Below are 20,031 nucleotides of genomic sequence, written 5' to 3'. Positions count from 1 at the left end.
AAATAGATCGGCACAATATGCATAATCTAGCTTTTAACTTAATAATTACTATCAAATACGGAAACAGAAGCGTTCCAGTGAAATTAAGAGAAAATATCCACTTTATACTAGCCTTGCTTTTTCATTTTCACCTTTCTCTAATTTTTTTGATTTTATTAAATGTTTAAGGCGCGTCAACATCTAGAGTTATTGGCGCCCGGAGCTGTTTTCAGTGCACTGCCGGCCTCCGGACAGTGTTCTTTCGTTACAGTCAACAGTGAGCTGTAAGAACCTATCTATAATAGTTTTTACTTCAGGTTTTTCAAAATAAATCGACCTAGCTTACACAATCTAGCCTTGGTCTTAATATTAATTGTAAAATACGGGAACATAAGTATTCTAGTGAAATTACGAGAAATGTTCCACCTTGACCCATTGTTTTTACTTCTTGTTTTTCAATATGCACATTCTATCTTAGCCTTAATATTAACTAATAAAAACACAGGAGCAGCGTCATTCCTGTATAGTTGGGTAAAAAAATCTACTTTTTCCAATGGTTTTTACTTCTACTTTTTTAATAATAGACCGACCTTATATTTACAATCTAGCTTTCCCTTAATATTAACTATCAAATACTGAATCAACAGATTTCGAATGAAAATAGGAAACAATTTCCAATGGTATTTATTTCTTGTGTTTCAAAAAAGATCGACCTAATTAGTACAATCTAGCATTGGCTTTAGGGTTGACTATTAAATCCAGAAGCAGCATCATTCCTGTAAAATTAGATGAAAAGATCACTTTTTTCCAATGGCTTTTCTTTTTTGTTTCTTAAAATAGATTGACCTAGCGTATACAATCTAGCATTGCCCTCAGCATTAACTGCCTTATACTGAAACATAAGTACTCTAGTGAAATTATGAATAATGTTCACCTTTTCTAATCGTTTTTATTTGAGGTTTTTAAAATAGATCGACCTAACTTATACAATCTATCCCTGGTCTTAATAATTACGATCAAATACAAAAACCGGAGCGTTCCTGTGTAATTAGGAGAAAAATTAAAGATATTACTCATTTCGCATTTTCGAAATGATTTGAGTAACATATTCATCCATATTTTATTTAACAATAAATATGTCGCAGTGAAAATGCCATATTTTACATTTCGTTCCCCCTCCCCGCATGAAATACATTTCTAACTTTTCAGTTCTAAAATATTACTAGCACAGAGTTAGAAAAAAAAAACATTAAACGTGTAGAATCTTTAAACAAGTACTAGATTTTGATTTATTTCAATTCATAATTTTTACAAATGTTTAATATTTTGGATAACATCACGTAACCTCTCTTACACAGTCTGCTCAGACAGTAGGTAAGTGTAGTGCGGCTTAAGAGCGTAAGTGAAGTCCAAATCCTTGCCCTAGTCAGGTTACTCTACCTCTGAGATGGTTGAAAAGCCGAAACCGATAAGGTATATAAAAATACATCCTACTGCGAACGTAACCTCATTTTCATAAGACTAATAAATTCTTAAGCCTTTTCGAAGACCTGTAAAAAGTAAAGTTCTAGAAGTGTTAGCTATATATCGGAAGTGAAGTAACGAAAACCATAAGACAAGATTCCAAGACGAGGAAGGTGAGTACGATAACCTTAATTCGCTTGTAGAACGAGTTAGACCTAAACATGACATTGACTACTTATTTTACATTAACATAATAACTGAGGGGTGATTAAATCAATAGATATAGATTTAACAAAAAGGTACCTTATTTAATGTTATTAAGTATCAATCTTTCCGGTCAAACTAGACGAGAATTCCTAATTTTTCCATTCATTCTGGAACGTAACTTCTAATTAAAGTCTACCGTAGGTGTACGATCCAACTATGCCTAAGTTATTAATATAGTGAATCAGAAATCAAATAGGTTTGTCCAAAACTAGATAAGAATTTTCATATCTTTCAATTATTTTGTAATTGTGATTCGAAATTCATACGTGAATTCGATTGTTCAAATTGACTACGCCGCTTGACGGAAATTCTTTATTTTTCCAATAATTTTGCAAACAAAAAGTCAAATTAGGGCAACCCGGAGCGTACATTTCAAGTCTAGATAAGTTATTAAAACACTACAGCAGAAATCTCGTTCTTTTCCTTAAATTTTCGTGGCAATTCTTTGTTTATACATTCATTTTTCACACGTAACTTCATATGTGAACATTCCACTTCTTGCTTTGTAATTAAATGTATAAAGCAAGAAGTCTTAATATTAATTATTCAAGATTTTTTTATTTTTCCATTAATTTTGCAATCGTATCTTCAAATGTGGGCTACCCTGTGTGAACAATCTACCTGTGGCTTAGTTATTTATTCACCGAAGCCAAAATCTCAATCTTTCTAATACTATAGACGAAATTTCCTTATTTTTTAACTAAAATTGCAATCGTAACTAAAAATTCAGACTACCCTGAGTATATCATACATTCCACATCTGGCTTAATTATTAACACACTGAAACAGAAATGCTAATACTTCCGGTAACTCAACGAGAATTCCCGATTTTTGCATTAATTCTGGAGTGATAATTTCACATTCGGGTTACCCTGATTGTACATTTCACCTCTTGCTTAATAATGAAATGTATAAAGCAGAAACCTTAATCATTCCAGTCAAACTAGGCCAGAATTACTTATTTTTCCATTAATTTTATAATTGTAACTTCGAATTTGGGCTACCCTGTGTTTACTTCCTCCTCTGTCGTAGTTATTAATACACTAAAGCAGAAATCTTATTCTTTTGCACAAAACTAGAGGAGTTTTGCTCAATCTTATGGAGATTTATTAAGAATTTTCCTCGCTTGTTGAACCAATATTATTGTCCCATAATTATTAAAAAAGTTTATTAAAATTGGTTGGTTTTATTATACATAGCTTGTGAAGAGAGTGGACTTTATAAATATATTTTTTTGGTATTTGCTCTATTTAAATCTTTAAAAAGAATAAATCAGAAATTGAAATCCTAATATTTAAATTAAAGAAATTGGGCAACCTTATCAGAAATTCTATACATTCTGTTCTTAGTTTAAAATTAGGAATGCCAAAAAAATAGACGTATTAAGGACATGCCAATGCTATCTAGCGGCAGTAGCCTAAACTAAAAAGATTTAATTATACAGGAACTAGTTTCAGTGATAGCCGCTAGGTAGCATGAACATGTACTTTGACACTATTAAAATAAACATTTAATAACCTCCTAACAAAACAACAAACTGTCCGGTAAGGCAACGGGGTGAAACGGTTATACGGTTTTGTCCAAATATTCTCTTTATCATGTAGCAACAGTAATAAATTGCTTTATTTATTAAATGTTCTTCACCCACGTTGAAAAACATTTGATGTCGTCAGTATTTTCAAAAGAAGTTTTCCCCTAAAAAAATTTCCATGTTTAAAATTCACTGTTTATCTCATAATTTAATGTTTCTTTATTTATGATTAAAGGTTTAAGTTGATGCTGCTGTAACTAAGTCAGTGAGAACTTTACATAGCTTAGAAAACTGATTGTATTATCTATTTGCATTAAGCGATAACTTCCTAGGAAATTAAAAAACTTGTTTTTGCATCATTACTACGATAAGGACTTCTTGCAGGTAAGCAATATTTTTTGTATATACTTTTATTTTTAATTACGAGTTGATGTGATTAGAAGTTTTGACATGTTTCTAAGACAGTTGATAGTAGTACATTTTAAGTGTACGCATGTAATTTCAAAAAGTTGATTGTAGTCTTCATTATTTTGTTTCATAAAAATGTTTCAGTTACCATAAGTAGGTAGATTTAGTTCGTAACATGTTAATAATTTTTGGTCGTCTTTATTACTGTAAAGTAAATTGCTAATTACGATTATTTATTTGGGAATTACGAACTTCCACGTAAATATTCACATTTCTCTCATTTAAAGGAAAGAATAATCTCCATGAAGTTTAAATTAATAATATAAAGTTTAATAACGTCCTAGAATTATGGACCTTACATTTTGCAATGTTCGCACTTTTAGTTTTAAATTTTAACTTAATGAAAATTGATTTCTTAATATTTGTGAATGACAATGAAAACAATTGTATAAATAATAGTTTATATAATTTTTATTTTTGTTCTCAGCGTTCTTTCGACATTCTAATGGTAATTCTGAACTAGTTCAAATCAAACAAATGGCTGGGTTGATGACATTTTATCCAGTGTAACAAATTTTAACTCCTACAGCAACAGTAAGTACATTCTTTCAGCTTACAGCATGTCGTTTCTCAGTCAAGATATTATGTCGTATTATCTAGAGATAAATAATAAAGTATACGATAATAGATTATATACCTAGTAAGTGCAATGATACTATCTATGGTTTCATATCATTTTATAATACTTAACTTGTATAATAATATTGAAGAATAACTCCATATTATATTTTAGTAAAAATAGTATATTTCATAAAAATTAAATAAATACTTATGTAAGTTGTGGCGAGAGAAATTTGTAAATGCTCCCACCAGAATTCGTTGGTGTACACCTATAAGTGCATCCACTAAACTAAATTTATTTCTGGTTATTGTGTGGTAATCTGGAGCATCTTTATTATTTCTTTGTAAACGCTGTTTTGTTTCAGTAATCCTCTTGCAGTTATTCTAGTCTTCCCAAAAATCGTTTATCAACAACGGTCGAAAAAACCAAAACCATCAGTAAAATTGAATGCGGCGGTTGACATGGTAACAGCTAAACATAATCACACCACTATTTCGTCACTCCTCCAGCTGCCTTCTGTTCACATTTACATTTTAAACTTTACCTTATTTAATTAAATAGTAGGATTTGTTGTAGAATTTTATTTTCACATTTTATTTTATTTTTACACATTTTTTACGATTCATTACATTTAACATATGGTATAACCTTCATGTAACCTTCCTCAATCAGTCAGAAGTCGACAAGTACAGTGTGTAGCCGAAATATCAACTGTAACTATTAAATCTACTTTTTGATGTTGATTGTAATTATGAAACCGAATAGATACAATAAACATGCGTGCTACGTTGGATAAAGTCAAAGCTATTATCCAGAACTTTTTGAGAGCAACGTCAGTAGCTTAAATTTTCAGATTTCTTTTTTTTTTAGAGCTATAGTAATATGAATTTTCCTCCTGAATATTTAAGTAATAGATAATAGGTTTTAAAATCCTGAAAATTTCTAGTGTTTTGCTTAGTGCTAAATTATTTTTTACTACAATGTTCAGTATTTTATCGTGTTTGATGACCAATATAAAAGGGAAATAGAGTTTCCTTACAGTAATTATTTATTATGACTATTTCAGTTATTAACAGAGGTGAAGTCTTCAATCCTGAATAATCAGGTTTTGGGTTGAAGAAAAAAGAATATCTTAGTTGAGAATCCCTTCCTCGGACATCTCCGGATCCACATAAGTACAGTGTCGATTAATGAGCAAGTACAGTTTTTTTTATTTTCTTAAACTTTAAATAAAAAATATTGCCTTTTTTTGGGCCAAACTATGCAAATAGAAAATTCATTTATTACAACTAAAAAATAAATAAATAAATAACTATAGGTTATGTATCTTTCGTGATCCGACCTTCCTCATTTCAGTGGTCCCTGCTTTGTCATGAGGTTTAAGGCAAGGAAACCTGGAATTAAGATAAGGGGCTTTAAATTATTTATATAGACAAAAACTGCCGTTAAGAGCGATTTATCGGCAAGGTCGATAACTACTCAGCAATAATTAATCCTCAGTTCTTCCGCTAGATCGCATGGGTATGTAGAATTTGTTTATAATTTCAAAGAAACCATGTAATTATTTCAACTTAAATGTTACCAACTTTAGGTAACTTTAATATGTGCACAAATTATGTATTGAATAAAAGATGAGTTTAAAATAATTGCAACATTGGTTAATCGTACCAATTGCAATCCAAAAATTTTCTCCAATGACATTTCACTGATTTTCAATTATTAAAAATATGGGCTTCGGATAGTTGCCTTTTTCATAATTTCACTCAAGATATTTAAATATATTTTAATACGAATGTATTTAGTGCTTGTTTGTGTGAGTTTAAAGAGCACTTAATGGGCAAATGCCCGTTATATTAGTACATAATAAATAGAGAAATGTGTAGTAGGTAGACAAAAAGAAAAAGAAGACAAATATTAGATATAATAAATTAAGCTGTAAAAAATTGGTGTACGAATTAAAATTCACATTTTTTCAGTTCTTGCAGTGCTAACATCAATGGGCCTTTTGTCAACTTGCAGCCCCGTTAAGCTCAGCTTTTACCTGAGATGAATTTTTAAGGGTCCCTTTCTCTAATTTCAGCAGCACTGCCATAAATATGAAGTGATTCGCATCCAGGTAAGTCTTATCTTATAATTATATTATGTAATACAACAAAAACTAAAACTTTTTTTCATATTTATTTTTTTTATTTTTTTTTTTTTTTTGGCGCATCAACATCTGAGGTTATTAGCGCCCGGAGCTTTTTCCAGTGCACTGCCGGCCTCCGGTCAGTGTTCTCTCGTTACAGACAACACTGTCCATCACCGGACAGTGAGCTGTAAGAAGCTCCTAGGAAGAGAAAATCTAAGGGTCAGCTGCTGGATTCGAACCCGGGACCTCCGCGTGGGAGTCCAGTATGCTAACCTCATAGCTAATCCCTTCCCTTCATATTTATTGTTTGTTTGTTTTTTTTATAATTGAAAAAAGTTTTAATTTTTGTTGATTTGGGTAAAGTTTTATTGAAAAATACAACAACCATTTTTAGTTGAGCTAATAATTTTTTAATTCATTTTCATAAAAGTAATTTCATAGTAATAATAATGTTAGGCGCTAATAACCTCAGCTGTTGATGCGCCAAAAAATAATAATAATAATAATAATAATAATAATGTTAGTAGATTATGTGTGTTATATTTTTCCTGTCAAATTAATTTTATTCATAAGGAAGAAGTGTGTTTTTTTGGAAATATATTCCATTATCATTGAATGAAAGGTTTAGCTTGAAAAAAAATCAATTTTTTAGTTCAATTACAGCCTTTATTTAATCTATATAATATACATAAAGGTTATAGATGTTTTTCTTAATGCTAGGTAAAACTTACTTAACATTTTAATTTAATTTAAATTACAATAAATAATGTTTATTTTCAGAATCAATACTGGTGATACCCAGAGTGCTGCCTGCAATACGTTCATCAATGGAAGCCCAAGTGAAAAAGATCAATCCAATGTAATAGATCAACAACCATTGGATAGGAATCTATAAAAAAAAGTAAGTAGTTATTATGAGTAATATGCATGATCCAAATTAAAAGTTGCATGTTAAAAAAAAAAAGTAATAAAAAGTCTTTAAAAAAAAATTTATATTTTATTTTACCATTAAATCTGTTAATGAGTATGAAAAAGTAAAAATTAAACGAAAAAAATAGAAAATATTTGATTAATACTTCAAAATGATGTAGAAAATGCGAAAAAATAAAAAGGATAACCTAAAAGGAAGGTTACAGAGTCTAGAGAGTGGTAGAAGTAAAAAAGAAAACCAAGAGGGAAGGTTAAAAATGGCTGGCAGAGTCGTGAGAGTGTGCTGGAGCAGTAGGACAGCTGGAGCTATCTAGTGGGCAGTGGATCAGGTGAGTTTAGTGCCGCCATCTTGCTCTGGGAGGCTATATAACTAAGTTCGCTGAAAGGGCGGGGCAGGGTGGGGAGAACCGTCGAAGCGACAACATCTCCTCACCTCACCTTCATGATTCTTTGGAGAGAGAGGTGATGGATGTCTAGAAGACTAGACTAGATTACATATGTTTGAGAGCGACGAGCGATATACCCCCCTGCATCACTCAAGTCGTACTGACGAGAATTCGTGCTGTTCCCGTATATATAGGGAAGGTTACAGCACTGCTACCTGGTGGAAACCTCTGGAACTATTTTCTCACCTGTCTGATAAGTGGCGTTCTCGGACGGATTTTTTTGAAACTAATTTCTTACTTTTTTATTATTTTAAATTTCTCTGTTACTTTTAAACGTTTTTTAGCACTTTTTTTGTATTTTACTGATTTATATATGTAATATAGAATGTAAAATAATATTAAGACTATGTAAAAAAAAAAAAACAATAAATATCTTTTTTAGAAAACTAATCGTTTTTCTTTGTTCTCCTGCTAAATAATACTTTTTTTTTTACAAGTCAATAAATCATATAATAAAAAAGATAGTGACATAACATGCAAATTGCGTATATCTAAATAACACATTTTTTTAGTAATTGTTTCATAACAAAAGTTATTTGTACTTACTCATTTGATGGATGTTTTCTCAACGTCTTTTTCATATCCACTTCACTAGATGGATGGTTTTGCAGGTAATACTCACAGTATTGGCTATTTCAATCTGAAAATCACTATTCAATGAATGAAACAGTTTATAGAGTTAATCTTGAATTAGAAACATTTTATTCAATGATACTACAAATTAAAACACCATAAATTTGTATCTTTCAGGAATCTAAGAAATAAATAAAATATGAATTCTGAAATTTTAAATCTTTTAAACGGATCAGTCTAATCAGTGTTCATAGGATTGTAAAACATTAAATACTCCTTCGTTGCAATTTAACTCTTGTTCTTACTAAACTTGTTTTAGTTATGTTACACTAACTGCCATGAATCTATTAGGTTTGTTACAACTAGTATAAACGAAAGCATTGAAATGTACAATAAAATAATTTTTTAAAGAACCTCAACCAATGTACTTAAATGAAAATGATATGATATATATATATATGTTTTCAAAAAATACACAAGATTTATCATTAAGATTAATTTGAAATGTTCTAGTATCATTTTTCAATTATTTTCATGAACAAAAATGGTTTATTCGACTAAAAATAGTTTCATTTGATTAAAAAATTATTCAGAATTTATATGCACGTAAGAAGTTGAATTTTTCAAAGTACTACTACCCACTTAGAACAAAAATTAAAACTTTTTTCAGATCTAATAGGAAAAATGTAATTTATGTGATAAAACGGTTTTACTTACTGCTGTAATAGCGTTAACAATGAAACAATAGATAAAGACATCCATAACAATTCCATAGACAGAATTGAAGGTAGGTTTCGTCGGCTTCTTATACTCCAGAATAGTATGGATAAGAATCGACTCATATTTGCCACCTTAAGTTGCAAGAAATGAAAAGCCCATAGAGGTAATCATTTCAGTGGAAAAATGAACGTCACTGTGGTGCAAGCTGGAAAAGCCCGTAGCTGAAGGCCCTGAATAATGGAAAAGAATATTACATTAATAATTATAATTTAATTCACACCTAATGAAAGATGAAAGATAAACATGCATTTTTCTATATAATACATTTTTTAAGTTATTGATTCATACAAAAGTTTTTCGTACATACTCATTTGATCAATGCTTTCTCAACGTCTTTTTCTTTTTAACTTCATTCGATGAACAGTTTTGCAGGTAGTACTCCTAGTATTGGCTGTGTCAATCTGAAAAGCATAATTATTCAATGAAATAAAGTATTTATAAGATTTAATCTTGAATTAGGATCCATACTACAAATTAAAAACTCCTTTTTTAAAAATAATAAAGATAAACAATGGAAAATTTAAATTTTAGTTTAAATCTTTTAAACGGATAAGACTTTTAGAATGAACTCGTAACACTGTGACACTCACGGTAATATATTTGAACTTCAATTACTTCTAGGTTGCTACTTTACTTTTGTCTTGTTTAAGTCAAGTTAACAATAAAGAATACAATGAATGGACAATACGCTTGTAAGATAATAAAGAAGTAAAAAGAGCAATAAAGAATTTAATCGTGCAATCTGTATAAAACTAATGTTTTTGAATAATTCATTCTTATTATCAGTATGATCATCCAATAATAGATAATGTAATTACATAGTTCACTTTCTCAACTATTACTAAGAAACAACATGCTGTAATCTGATAACATGTACTTACAGTTGGCTGTTCGAGCTGAATTGTAATACGCTGGATACAATGTCATTAAACCATCCAACCATCCTTTTGGTTGAATAACCAGTATAGCATTACCATATTGATTGACCAGTTGAAGACAGCGAGTGAAAGTGGAATTACTCTATTGTCAAATCATTCATAACTTAATAGTCACTTTATAAATTTATATATGTACCTAAAATTGTTACTGAATGATTCAGCCACTTTTGTTGACATAAAGTTAGTTTTACTTAAACAGAAAATTTACTTACTGAATAAATAAATTATAAATGAAGCAAAATATAGATGAAATTAACACTTTTTTAACACGAAATGTTCAAATTTATTGAAACATTTTATTTTCAAAGATTTAATAAATTAAATGGATTTTTATTTGCAGATATTTAGTTTATAAATAAAAATGCACTGTAAGAATATAAACACTACTAAGGTTTTAATCACCTAAGAATTTAATAATGGAATGTTCACTCACCTAGAAATATAGGCCATCATTTTGTAGAGAGAAAAACTCAAAATGTAGATTTTGGGTTACAGAAGACGTTAGTTGTGACATGGAATTGATTACCTGTGTGGATTTTTCACAAGCTAAAATAAACCAATCTAATTAAGCTGAGTGACGTTTTTAGTAAGTAGTAAGTGATATTGTCATCCGATAAAAGTTTTACAGCCAACCAATCTGAAAAAGTGGAAATGAAAACATATTTGAAACTCAGTGAACAGATTTCTTAATCACAAGTGGTTTATATACAGTAGAGTTTATAATAAAAAGTAAATAAAAAAATTGATATGCCCGCACAATCTAGCGGCACAATTAGAAACCATATAACTATCTATAGTTAACAATTATTCCGCTAGATAGTATACTCTGTACTACTTTGTACCAAGCGTTTTAATCTTTAATTTGCTATTGTCAATTATAAATTGAAATTTTTATGTTTTCTACAAGAAAATGATAAATTTAATTACTACATGAAATATTATGTTCTGGAAATCTAATTACAACATTCTAGGTAGATAAAATTATCTCTGAAACATGTTTTGCACTACCTACCTTTCAAAACACTATGAAGCCTTTTCTGGAACCGTTTTTGCTGGTATCAATGTTATGTTTTATCATGCTTATTTCGTAGATTATAAGATAAATCAGAGCAAGTGACAGAGTATAAATAACCGACCATAACAAAATCGGATACGTAATTTCATTATATGCATCTTAGAGTGAGTCCGTTTTCTTTACAAAACTATTGGCAAAGTACTCACCTGTTATACCAACTCAAATAGTATGTAGGCAAAAGCAATTATCAGCCTGCACCTAACTTTCCATCAGCATCACCTGCAAAAGGCCACTTTTAGGTCAGAAGAACAAAGTTTCAATAAGGCTGTTGCATAAACTTTTTACCATTTCTATAAATGTACTAGGTTTCTTACTTCTGAGACAGTAATTTTTAAGTTAGCTACTACGGATGGGATAGCGTTAGTAAAAAAACCTCATCACCACCGTACTACTGGCGGAAACAGAAAGAAAATCAATTACCTTCGCAAAGACCTCTCGACTGTTTATACACATTTTATTGACAAAAGTCCTAAACTCTAGGTTGTTCTTCAACTTGCATGAAAACTCCCGGTCTTCTGAACACTGCTCTCATCAACTCTTAACAAGATCATCATTCCCGTTACTCATGTAATTGAGGGAATCAAATAATAAAACTAAAATCATCCCTTTCTCTTTAGAATAATTACCCAAAACTTTCCAAGATGTTGTTTCTTTCGTACTTACTTTCAAGATGTACGAGAAATTACTGAGTTTGTTTCTATTAATCTATTTTGTGTATATCTTAATATTATTGCCTTAATGCAGACTGATTCATTTGTTTATAGAACTTGTGCTCTGTGCAATAAAAAAATAATTAAACAGTTTTGGAGAATAATCAGACTGGTACAATCTACACCAAAATAGACTTTAAATCTAAAAGTTCATTAACCCAATTCTGCTTAAAGCAATGTTTCTATGAGATTCATTTTCACATACATTTTTAAATGCAGAACCTCTAAGTGTAATTAGATTATTTGCAGAAAAATCTAATATTGTCACAAATACAAAATATTAAGGAATACGTTATCACAAACTATTACTCACCTTTGAACAGGTACGAAGATAGCTAGTTCAGAAGTAGGACATCTGGAGAACCATATTGTTTTGTTAAGAAATACAACCAATTGTTACGTGATTATTTCTGGCACGAAGAAATCACCTTCACAAAGAAAATATTGGAGACGGAATGAAGGAGACGCTAAGACTGAATGATATAGATTAATAAATTGAGAAAAGTATTCACTCGGATTCTTTAAATCCTCTTTCGAAAATTCTGGCTGACCTCAACACTCTTAGAGAACTTATTGGAGCAGCTGGCTTAAACACAGGCCTCAAAAGTATTCATATCAAAATTTGTGTAGCCTTCAATTATAATGAAATTTAATGGAGAACAGTTACCCTTATTGGATAATAACATTGATTTTAACCAATGTAGCACGCATGTTTATTGTATCTATTCGGTTTCATAATTACAATCACCATCAAAAAGGAGATTTAATAGTAACAGTAGATATTTCGGCTACCCAATGTACTTGTCGACTACTGACTGGTTGAGGAATGTTACGTGAAGGTTATACCATATGTTAAATGTAATGAATCGTAAAACATGTGTAAAAATGAAATAAAATTCTACAACAAATCCTACTATTTAATTAAAGAAGGTAAATTTTAAAATGTAAATGTGAACAATAGACAGCTGGAGGCGTGAATGTTTAGCTGTTACCATGTCAACCGCCGCATTCAATTTTACAGAGGTAAAATATTTTTTATAGGCTATATTTAACATTTAATTTTACATTTTCAACATGGCGGGTTACATTACCATAGCTATTCAAAATCAATTCAAATATTTCAACGTTACACTTTTTCGTGCAGTTTTTGACGATCAACCCTTATACAACTGTCCTACCGGACAGTTTTAATTAATAATTTCTTTTTCATTGTGGGCGTTATTTTCAACTCATCTTTGTTTCAATACATAATTTGTGCACATATTAAAGTTACCTGTAGTAGGTAACATTAAAGTTGAAATAATTATGTGGTTTCTTTGAAATTGAAAACAAATTCTACATACCCATGCGATCTAGCGGAAGAACTGAGAACTAATCATTGCTGAGTAGTTATCGACCTTCCCAGTAGATCGCTCTTAACAGCAGTTTTCCCAATATAATTTAAATGTAGACTGAAGAGGTAATTTGAGATCACCATTTATAAGGAATAATTTATAAAAATGAATTAACTGCAGTTATGGTGTGCAAATGGCTGATGTTTACTACAAAATTACGTATACCAATGAAACTGGCCGAAACCTGTATTATCTACTGTTTCACAAAACGATAAGTCAAATCCGACAAATCTAAGAAAAACAACTTTGTATCAGGTTTTTAACCAAATAAATTTTTGGTTGTAAAAAATGAATTTTCTATTTGCATAGTTTGTCACAAAAAAGGCTGTTTTTTATTTAAAGCAACTAAAAAAACTTACTCACTCATTAATCGAGACAGTACTTACGTGGATCCGGAGATGTCCGAGGAAGGGAAGATATTTTTGTTTGTTCAACCCAAAACATGATTATTCAGGATTGAAGACTTCACCTCTGTTAATAACTGAAATAGTAATAATATGCTAATATTTGCAAATTATTACTGTAAGGAAACTCTTTTTCCTTTGATGTTGGTCATCAAACACGATAAAATGCTGAACATTGTAGTAAAAAATAATTTAGCACTAAGCAAAACACTAAAAATTTTCATGATTTTTAAACCCTATCATCTATTACTTAAGCATTCTGGAAGAAAATTCATATTACAATAACTGTAAAAAAAGAAGAAATCTGAAAATTGAAGCTATTAACGTTGCTATCAAAAAGAAACGAATCCCCCATGGAGAACCATCGTTAACAGAAACTCAGGTTACATCTATGTAATACCGACACTGTTTGAAAAAACAGATGTTTTACGTAAACAGCTGGTAATAATACAAATTAAAACCAAAATTAATTAAAGATATTTTTCACAAAATAAGTTAGATGTGGAAATTTTTGGAATTAGTGCCAATATCGATTTTTTTCCCGAAACACGTTTAATCTTTCTAAATACATTTTTGATATAGATAACCCGACCTAAATACACTTTCAAAATATTTGCATCCAATAGATTGATGTCATCTAACATGTCGATGTTCTCAACTAATAATCATGATAGGGGAGGCAATTTGACCAGCCAAAAAAAACGGATCCATTTATTACTGACTTCGTCAGAAATAAAATTAAAATAGTTTACCGTGTACAAAAGGATGCAAAATGTGAATTTGCTCTCTTCAATACACCAATAAGTTCCTCGATTGTCTGTTCTACATAGAAGACAAAGATTCAATATTTTCCTAAAACGAGCGAGTAAAGTCATTAAAGTCTGACTTCATTCCATTGCTAGCTTATGCCATTCTACTACGATTTAGCTCTGTCAGCGAAGGCAAACGTCCTTACAAGCTCTTAGACGGAACCCATATAGTAGATTGGAATAGTAAACAGGTAATGGGCAATGCATTGATAAAGAGACTATTTGTTTAAGTAACCTTCAGGAAAATAGAAATTTTAACGGCTGTACTTAATTCTCAGGCGCAAAAAATATTGGATTCGGCGAAGAACAGGGCCTGGTACGATGCCGGGGGGTCAGAAATGAGGAGGTAACATTTTGGGGTCCCAGAAATAGCTCAGTGCTTGGTTATTGCACTGTATCCCTCACTGTGACTTTGAAGTGGATAAACAGTCTTGGTCAGATATTAAGCTGATTATTGTCTCTGTGAATACAGGTTTGTACACGAAGGACTAAGAGAAGGACAAATGCAGTATGTGCAATATGGGCTTCAATGAAGATGTATCTCACGTTCTCGATGATTGCAAAATATTGGGTTTTATAAGAAATTATTTGACAAGGTGACCTTAACAGAAAGTGTTGAATGGCTATAATTGGCTGCCATTAATTGCCTATATTAAAGAATCTATGGCATATAGAATGTTTCTAGTGGCAAATTTCAATTATTAAATATTATTACCAATCCATGACTTGGATATAGCTTTATAATAATTATTATTTGTTTTTATTAAAACCCGATTCCAATTGAATAGATTTGTATTTATCTATTTTTTATAGTATTTTTTAAAATTTAATTTTTTTTTGCTGTTTTGTTTTACTTTTTCTAAAAATGTTAGCCACAATTTCCTGACAGACGATTGTTATTCATGTCAGTATTCATACAATTCAAATGTTTAATTTATATTTTTTGTAAATATGATAACAATAAAGTGTGTTTTCTACCTACCTATTTATCTATCTACATAACCCATATCTGTTATTGTTTTTGCACACAAATGCCATGTAGAGAAATTGTAGCCTGAAGCCTCTATTCTGACGAGAACATTCAAAATCTAGATTGGACAGTTTCTTGTCAGCATTACTTTGCTTATACCACCATCTCTTCTCTAAGCAAAATGTAGAATGTCACATCTTAATCTCAATAAAATTTAAAATATTTAAAAACATTGATACGATCTTTTGAGCAACTCTTTTTAAACAATATCGCAAATATGCTCCTTTTGTTGTTCATAACGTGGTCATCTGTAAAATCGTAATGTAATGTATAATAAATCCATGCTGTTACTATTTTTCATGTACATGAAACTGGTGAGAATTAAAGAGTCCACTCGAAACGAAATAAGCAATAGGTAATACGCCAAATTTCAGCTAAATCTAATGTTAAACGGTAATTTTAGAAACCCGCGTAGCTAGCTAATTGATTATTCATCAAACGAAAGAAAACATAAGATGATTTCTAAAAACAAGCTTCACAAATATGGTGGAAGAAGAAATCAAATTGGTAGTGTAAAAATAGGAAAGAGAATATTGAAAATATGATCGTCAAGTTTAATATCATTTCGTAGCGACAAGTTAAATTGAAAATAATATCAAAATATACGAGATCTCCAGATAAAACTTTTTTACAATTTCTCTTTGACGAACCAGAAGTTCACTATTTACAATAACGCGACAAGGGGTCCTTCTCAAAGCAAATTTAACACTCAAAATAAATAAGAAATTTTCTATACGAATCCTAACGAAATAAACCTTTCCTCATCAATAAAAGAAGGTAAAAATATGAAATCTTAATTAAAAATTACAAATGTACGAAAATACGAAAACATTTAAGATGATGATAAATGTTTACATAAATTGCAAACATATAATAAATAAAAAAACACCCACAAAGCACACTAAACAATAATTTAAAAAAATATATAAGTAAAATAAAATAATTGGGGAGACATGTAATTTTTTTCTTTTTAAAAAACTAAAAGACTTTTTCAACAAACATTATTACTGAATAAAATCATAAATAAATAAATATGAAATAATTGAAACTGTCTTTAGAATTTTTAGGCAATTGTATAATCAATGTAAACTTAACTGCAATCGGCATTTATAACAAGATGTTCAGTGTGAATTAGGTACTCGTTATGTCCAAGGTAAGTATACTCCCTTTTAATCCTCCCAGTCATCCAGTGAATTTTTTGGCCAAAGACGCTAAGTTTTTCATTGCATTTTGTTTTTCTGGCCAAAAATCATTAAAGCAAATAACGACTAATGAAGATCTGGAGATGCGAGCGAATCTCTTGATTTCTTCAAGGTTTCAACACTCCTTTAAGAGAACACACGAGTATACGAATAAATATAGTACATTTATTTATTTTATGATATTATTTTATACAAAGGGTTGGTGTATGCAATAAACATTACAGAACGCAAGTAAAAAAAGAGCAAAAACAAAACATAGGCTACATAGAAGATTAAACCAGAACAGAAAGATCTAAATTCTTAAACAGAGAATATATAAATAAGACTGAAATATCAACTTACATTGTCAGAAAATAATAATTCATTCATAATTAGACCCATAACAAATTAAAAAACATTATCTTTCTTTTACAATTAATAATATAAAAAATTACATTTCAGTTAATTAAACAATTCAAATTTGAGAACGCGCCGAATTCAATTATTAAGACGATTCATTGCTCTAATTTCTAATCCCTTTAAAACATATAAATATATGTCATTAATTTTGCTAATGTCAATGTTGTACAATAAAATCTCCATAGACACATATTCCCTCTTAGGTATAGGAGAGGATTTCGCCAAATATTTTTCCCTAAAAACAATAAAAAAAAGAAAGTGGTAGGTATTATCTTTATGATTTGGCGTACAAAGAGAACATAATCAATTTGGAAAGAATTTATAATTTTTAAAGTTAAGATATAGAGATGAATATTACTCATTAAATAATCTCAGTTGTGCAATTATCCTTATCTTATTTATTTCTAAGTTTACTAATGACATCTATTAGTTAATAAATTCTCCTCTCCAAAAATTAACGAACTGCAGAGACGGAAATGTAAATTAAATGTAGAGTTTAAAACAAATTCAATACCTTAACAAATTAGAGAGTCACAAAGACCATTTTTGATATTTAATACTTGTGAACCACTTTTGATGTTCAACACTACCCGCTTTACCAATAGAAATCAAATAAGATTGAAATTGCAATGCCAATTAAATAGAAGATTAATTCTATTAAACATTATTTAGGTAACCAGTCGGAATTCTTATCTAATAATTTAATATAACAGTTTACCATTCTTTTAAATAATTCCGTTTACTATGGACTCTGCCTGTCTCCACACGAACATAGGAATCAGGAGATGTTCGAGTTAAACCAGGATAGATTTTAAGAATCTAATTTGGCCTCTTTCTACTTGATCGGTGTAGTTACAGGCCCACACCTCAGATACTTAAAACAAAACACTCTCTGCTAATGAGTCAAATAAGCGAACTTTGGTCATCCACTTATCAGACTTGCACTTTCTTAAAATATTTATCACAACTGGATTTGCCTCGTTCTCAATTAACTCATCACATGCAGCTCGAAATTTTATGGAACTTGTAAACACGACATCCAAATAATTAATTTTTTTTAACAAAGTTTAGTTTAGATGAATTATAAAATAAATGTTTAAATTCACCCATTTGTGTACCTCTCTGAAAGGGGAGAACAACAGTCTTATCAACGTTCACAGTTAGCCCCACATCTGGCAATACTTTTCTAACAAATCTAATTGACATTGTGCATCATTTCTGGTACCAGACAGCATAATAATGTCATCCACATATAAGATCATGTTCATACTTTTATTAGGAGCAACATCAATGCTCGAAGAACCGTTACTAATAAGAGGGCGAACAGTAGCGGGCTTAAAATTTCTCCCTGTAAAACTCCCTCGGTAAACGGGATCTCCGAAGAAGAGGAATTATCTTGCGAGATGACAATATTCGTGCCATTATAAATAGACATTATTATTCTCAATAACTTGCCATTAAGACCAATACCATTTAATTTACTCCACAAATGAGAGTGAGGAACCGAATCGAAAGCACGTTATCTATAAAACAATTCCCAATGTTCAATTGAAATAGGACAATCTTCATTTCTTCGGATTTGAAATCTATTAACGGTTTTTCCGAAATTCTGACGAGTTTTTAATATTACAGAGTGATTCCCTAATATTAATAAAATAGGTAAACACCGACTAATGAGCAATCTATATGACTTTCTACAATTAAGATAAATTGAGAGATTGTTCTTCCTGCATTTTCTGTAATATTTATAAGTTTCTCTTTTCTTGATTAGACAATCATAAGAGAAGCAAGGTTGATTTTTGATGCTGTGAGTAGCAGTAATATTATTAGGTGTCATCTTAGAAAGTATAAACTCATAGCATTTAAAACAGCGCTTTTAAAATTAAACAATAAATCAGGATTTTCAGTGAGTAAACTGAAAAATCATTTACTGAAATGGAGTTATGCATTAATAACTTAAATTTTTTTGCATCAATAATAGTATAAACATCAACCGAAACTTAAGCCAAATCAACCAAGGAATAATTATCAAGGTTATTAATATTTATATTTAACAATACGCCAAAATGATCAGAAATATCTGAAAAACTCTTAATCTCAAAGTCACATATGAATTGCAAACTATTATGAGAGCACCAAATAAGATCTATAGTACTGCACCCACGATCTGATAAAAAACTAAAATTACCTGGCGAATCACTTTGCGAAGAACCATTACAAACGAAGTAACCACATTCTTCCATAAAATTCACCAACACCCCTCAGTAGCACTACATCATCAAGCATAGAGCGTATTTCACACATCAATAAGCCTTCAAAGACTTCGTCACTTAAGGAGTTAAGTGCTGCAATCTGGGCGTTGAACCAAACATTACTGACATAATCATGAAATTCAGAATTAAGAGTTCAAAAGGACTTCATCAACGAATCCGGGTTACCAGTTGTTCACACATAACACAATATCTTCAAAAAATTTTAAATGGACTGTAAGCCAATTTACAGTGCATGATAGAATTTCTACATTAAATCGCACGAAATTTTTCTTAACCAAGGATCATAAGTCCACCGCTAGTTTTTCCTCTATTATAGACCTTAGTAGCTCTACTAACTACACACTCATAGTCCTCAAAAAATCTTGCCCGACAGAAGTCCTCAGTCAAAATCAACGTTACTAGAAAACATAGAATGTGACCATCTAAAATAGTGGATAATTCTGAAGAATTCATACAAAGCAATTCGTATTTGAGAAACAGTTTCCTGCTGAAAGCTAATATTATGTAATGCATTTAACTGAGAATCTATTGTTTTAATGATCTTTTTTCCCTTTAAAATATTCTTTCCCAATTTGATTAAATAATCACCATTTTGATTAATAGTTTTTTGGCTCCTTAAAAGATGTACTTTGTTCAAAAAATGCCAGTATTGTGCATGCTTTAACG

At 30.4% G+C, this 20,031-nt stretch overlaps 2 long non-coding RNA genes across 26 annotated transcripts in view; one reads left to right on the top strand and one right to left on the bottom strand.

Annotated features, from left to right (window-relative positions):
• The first annotated feature begins 1,341 nt into the window (after nucleotides 1-1,341).
• On the top strand, nucleotides 1,342-8,113 carry LOC141456121 (uncharacterized). Of its 9 annotated transcripts, none has more exons than XR_012459605.1 (7): nucleotides 1,342-1,616; nucleotides 3,477-3,625; nucleotides 4,137-5,469; nucleotides 5,628-5,792; nucleotides 6,248-6,387; nucleotides 7,183-7,303; nucleotides 7,494-8,113. It is a non-coding gene; the product is annotated as an uncharacterized lncRNA (long non-coding RNA). The 9 variants fall into 9 exon arrangements; XR_012459612.1 differs by lacking the exon at nucleotides 1,342-1,616 and having other exon boundaries at nucleotides 3,242-3,625; nucleotides 4,137-4,243; nucleotides 5,338-5,465; XR_012459610.1 differs by lacking the exon at nucleotides 1,342-1,616 and having other exon boundaries at nucleotides 3,242-3,625; nucleotides 4,137-4,243; nucleotides 5,338-5,469.
• The window catches only part of LOC141456119 (uncharacterized), a 222,593-nt gene continuing 209,713 nt past the window's right edge, over nucleotides 7,152-20,031 (bottom strand). For 11 of the 17 annotated variants that reach the window (XR_012459593.1, XR_012459590.1, XR_012459592.1 and 8 more), the window contains 10 exons: nucleotides 15,444-16,817; nucleotides 13,635-13,729; nucleotides 12,168-12,282; nucleotides 11,082-11,363; nucleotides 10,503-10,706; nucleotides 10,013-10,151; nucleotides 9,439-9,532; nucleotides 9,069-9,301; nucleotides 8,325-8,418; nucleotides 7,152-7,291 (listed from right to left, as the gene is read on the bottom strand). This is a non-coding gene — a long non-coding RNA (uncharacterized lncRNA). Of the gene's footprint in view, nucleotides 7,292-8,324; nucleotides 8,419-9,068; nucleotides 9,302-9,438; nucleotides 9,533-10,012; nucleotides 10,152-10,502; nucleotides 10,707-11,081; nucleotides 11,364-11,564; nucleotides 11,919-12,167; nucleotides 12,283-13,634; nucleotides 13,730-15,443; nucleotides 16,818-19,280; nucleotides 19,445-20,031 lie in introns of all 17 variants that reach the window. The other 6 variants (XR_012459588.1, XR_012459589.1, XR_012459595.1 and 3 more) reach the window with 5 other exon arrangements.

This window comes from Rhodnius prolixus, unplaced genomic scaffold, assembly GCF_049639745.1.
Source record: "Rhodnius prolixus isolate KJV_2025 unplaced genomic scaffold, Rpr scaffold_4, whole genome shotgun sequence".
NCBI classification, from domain to species: Eukaryota; Metazoa; Arthropoda; class Insecta; order Hemiptera; family Reduviidae; genus Rhodnius; species Rhodnius prolixus.
The sequence above is the reverse complement of the archived record's forward strand: the minus strand, read 5'-3'. Positions and strand labels throughout refer to the sequence as shown.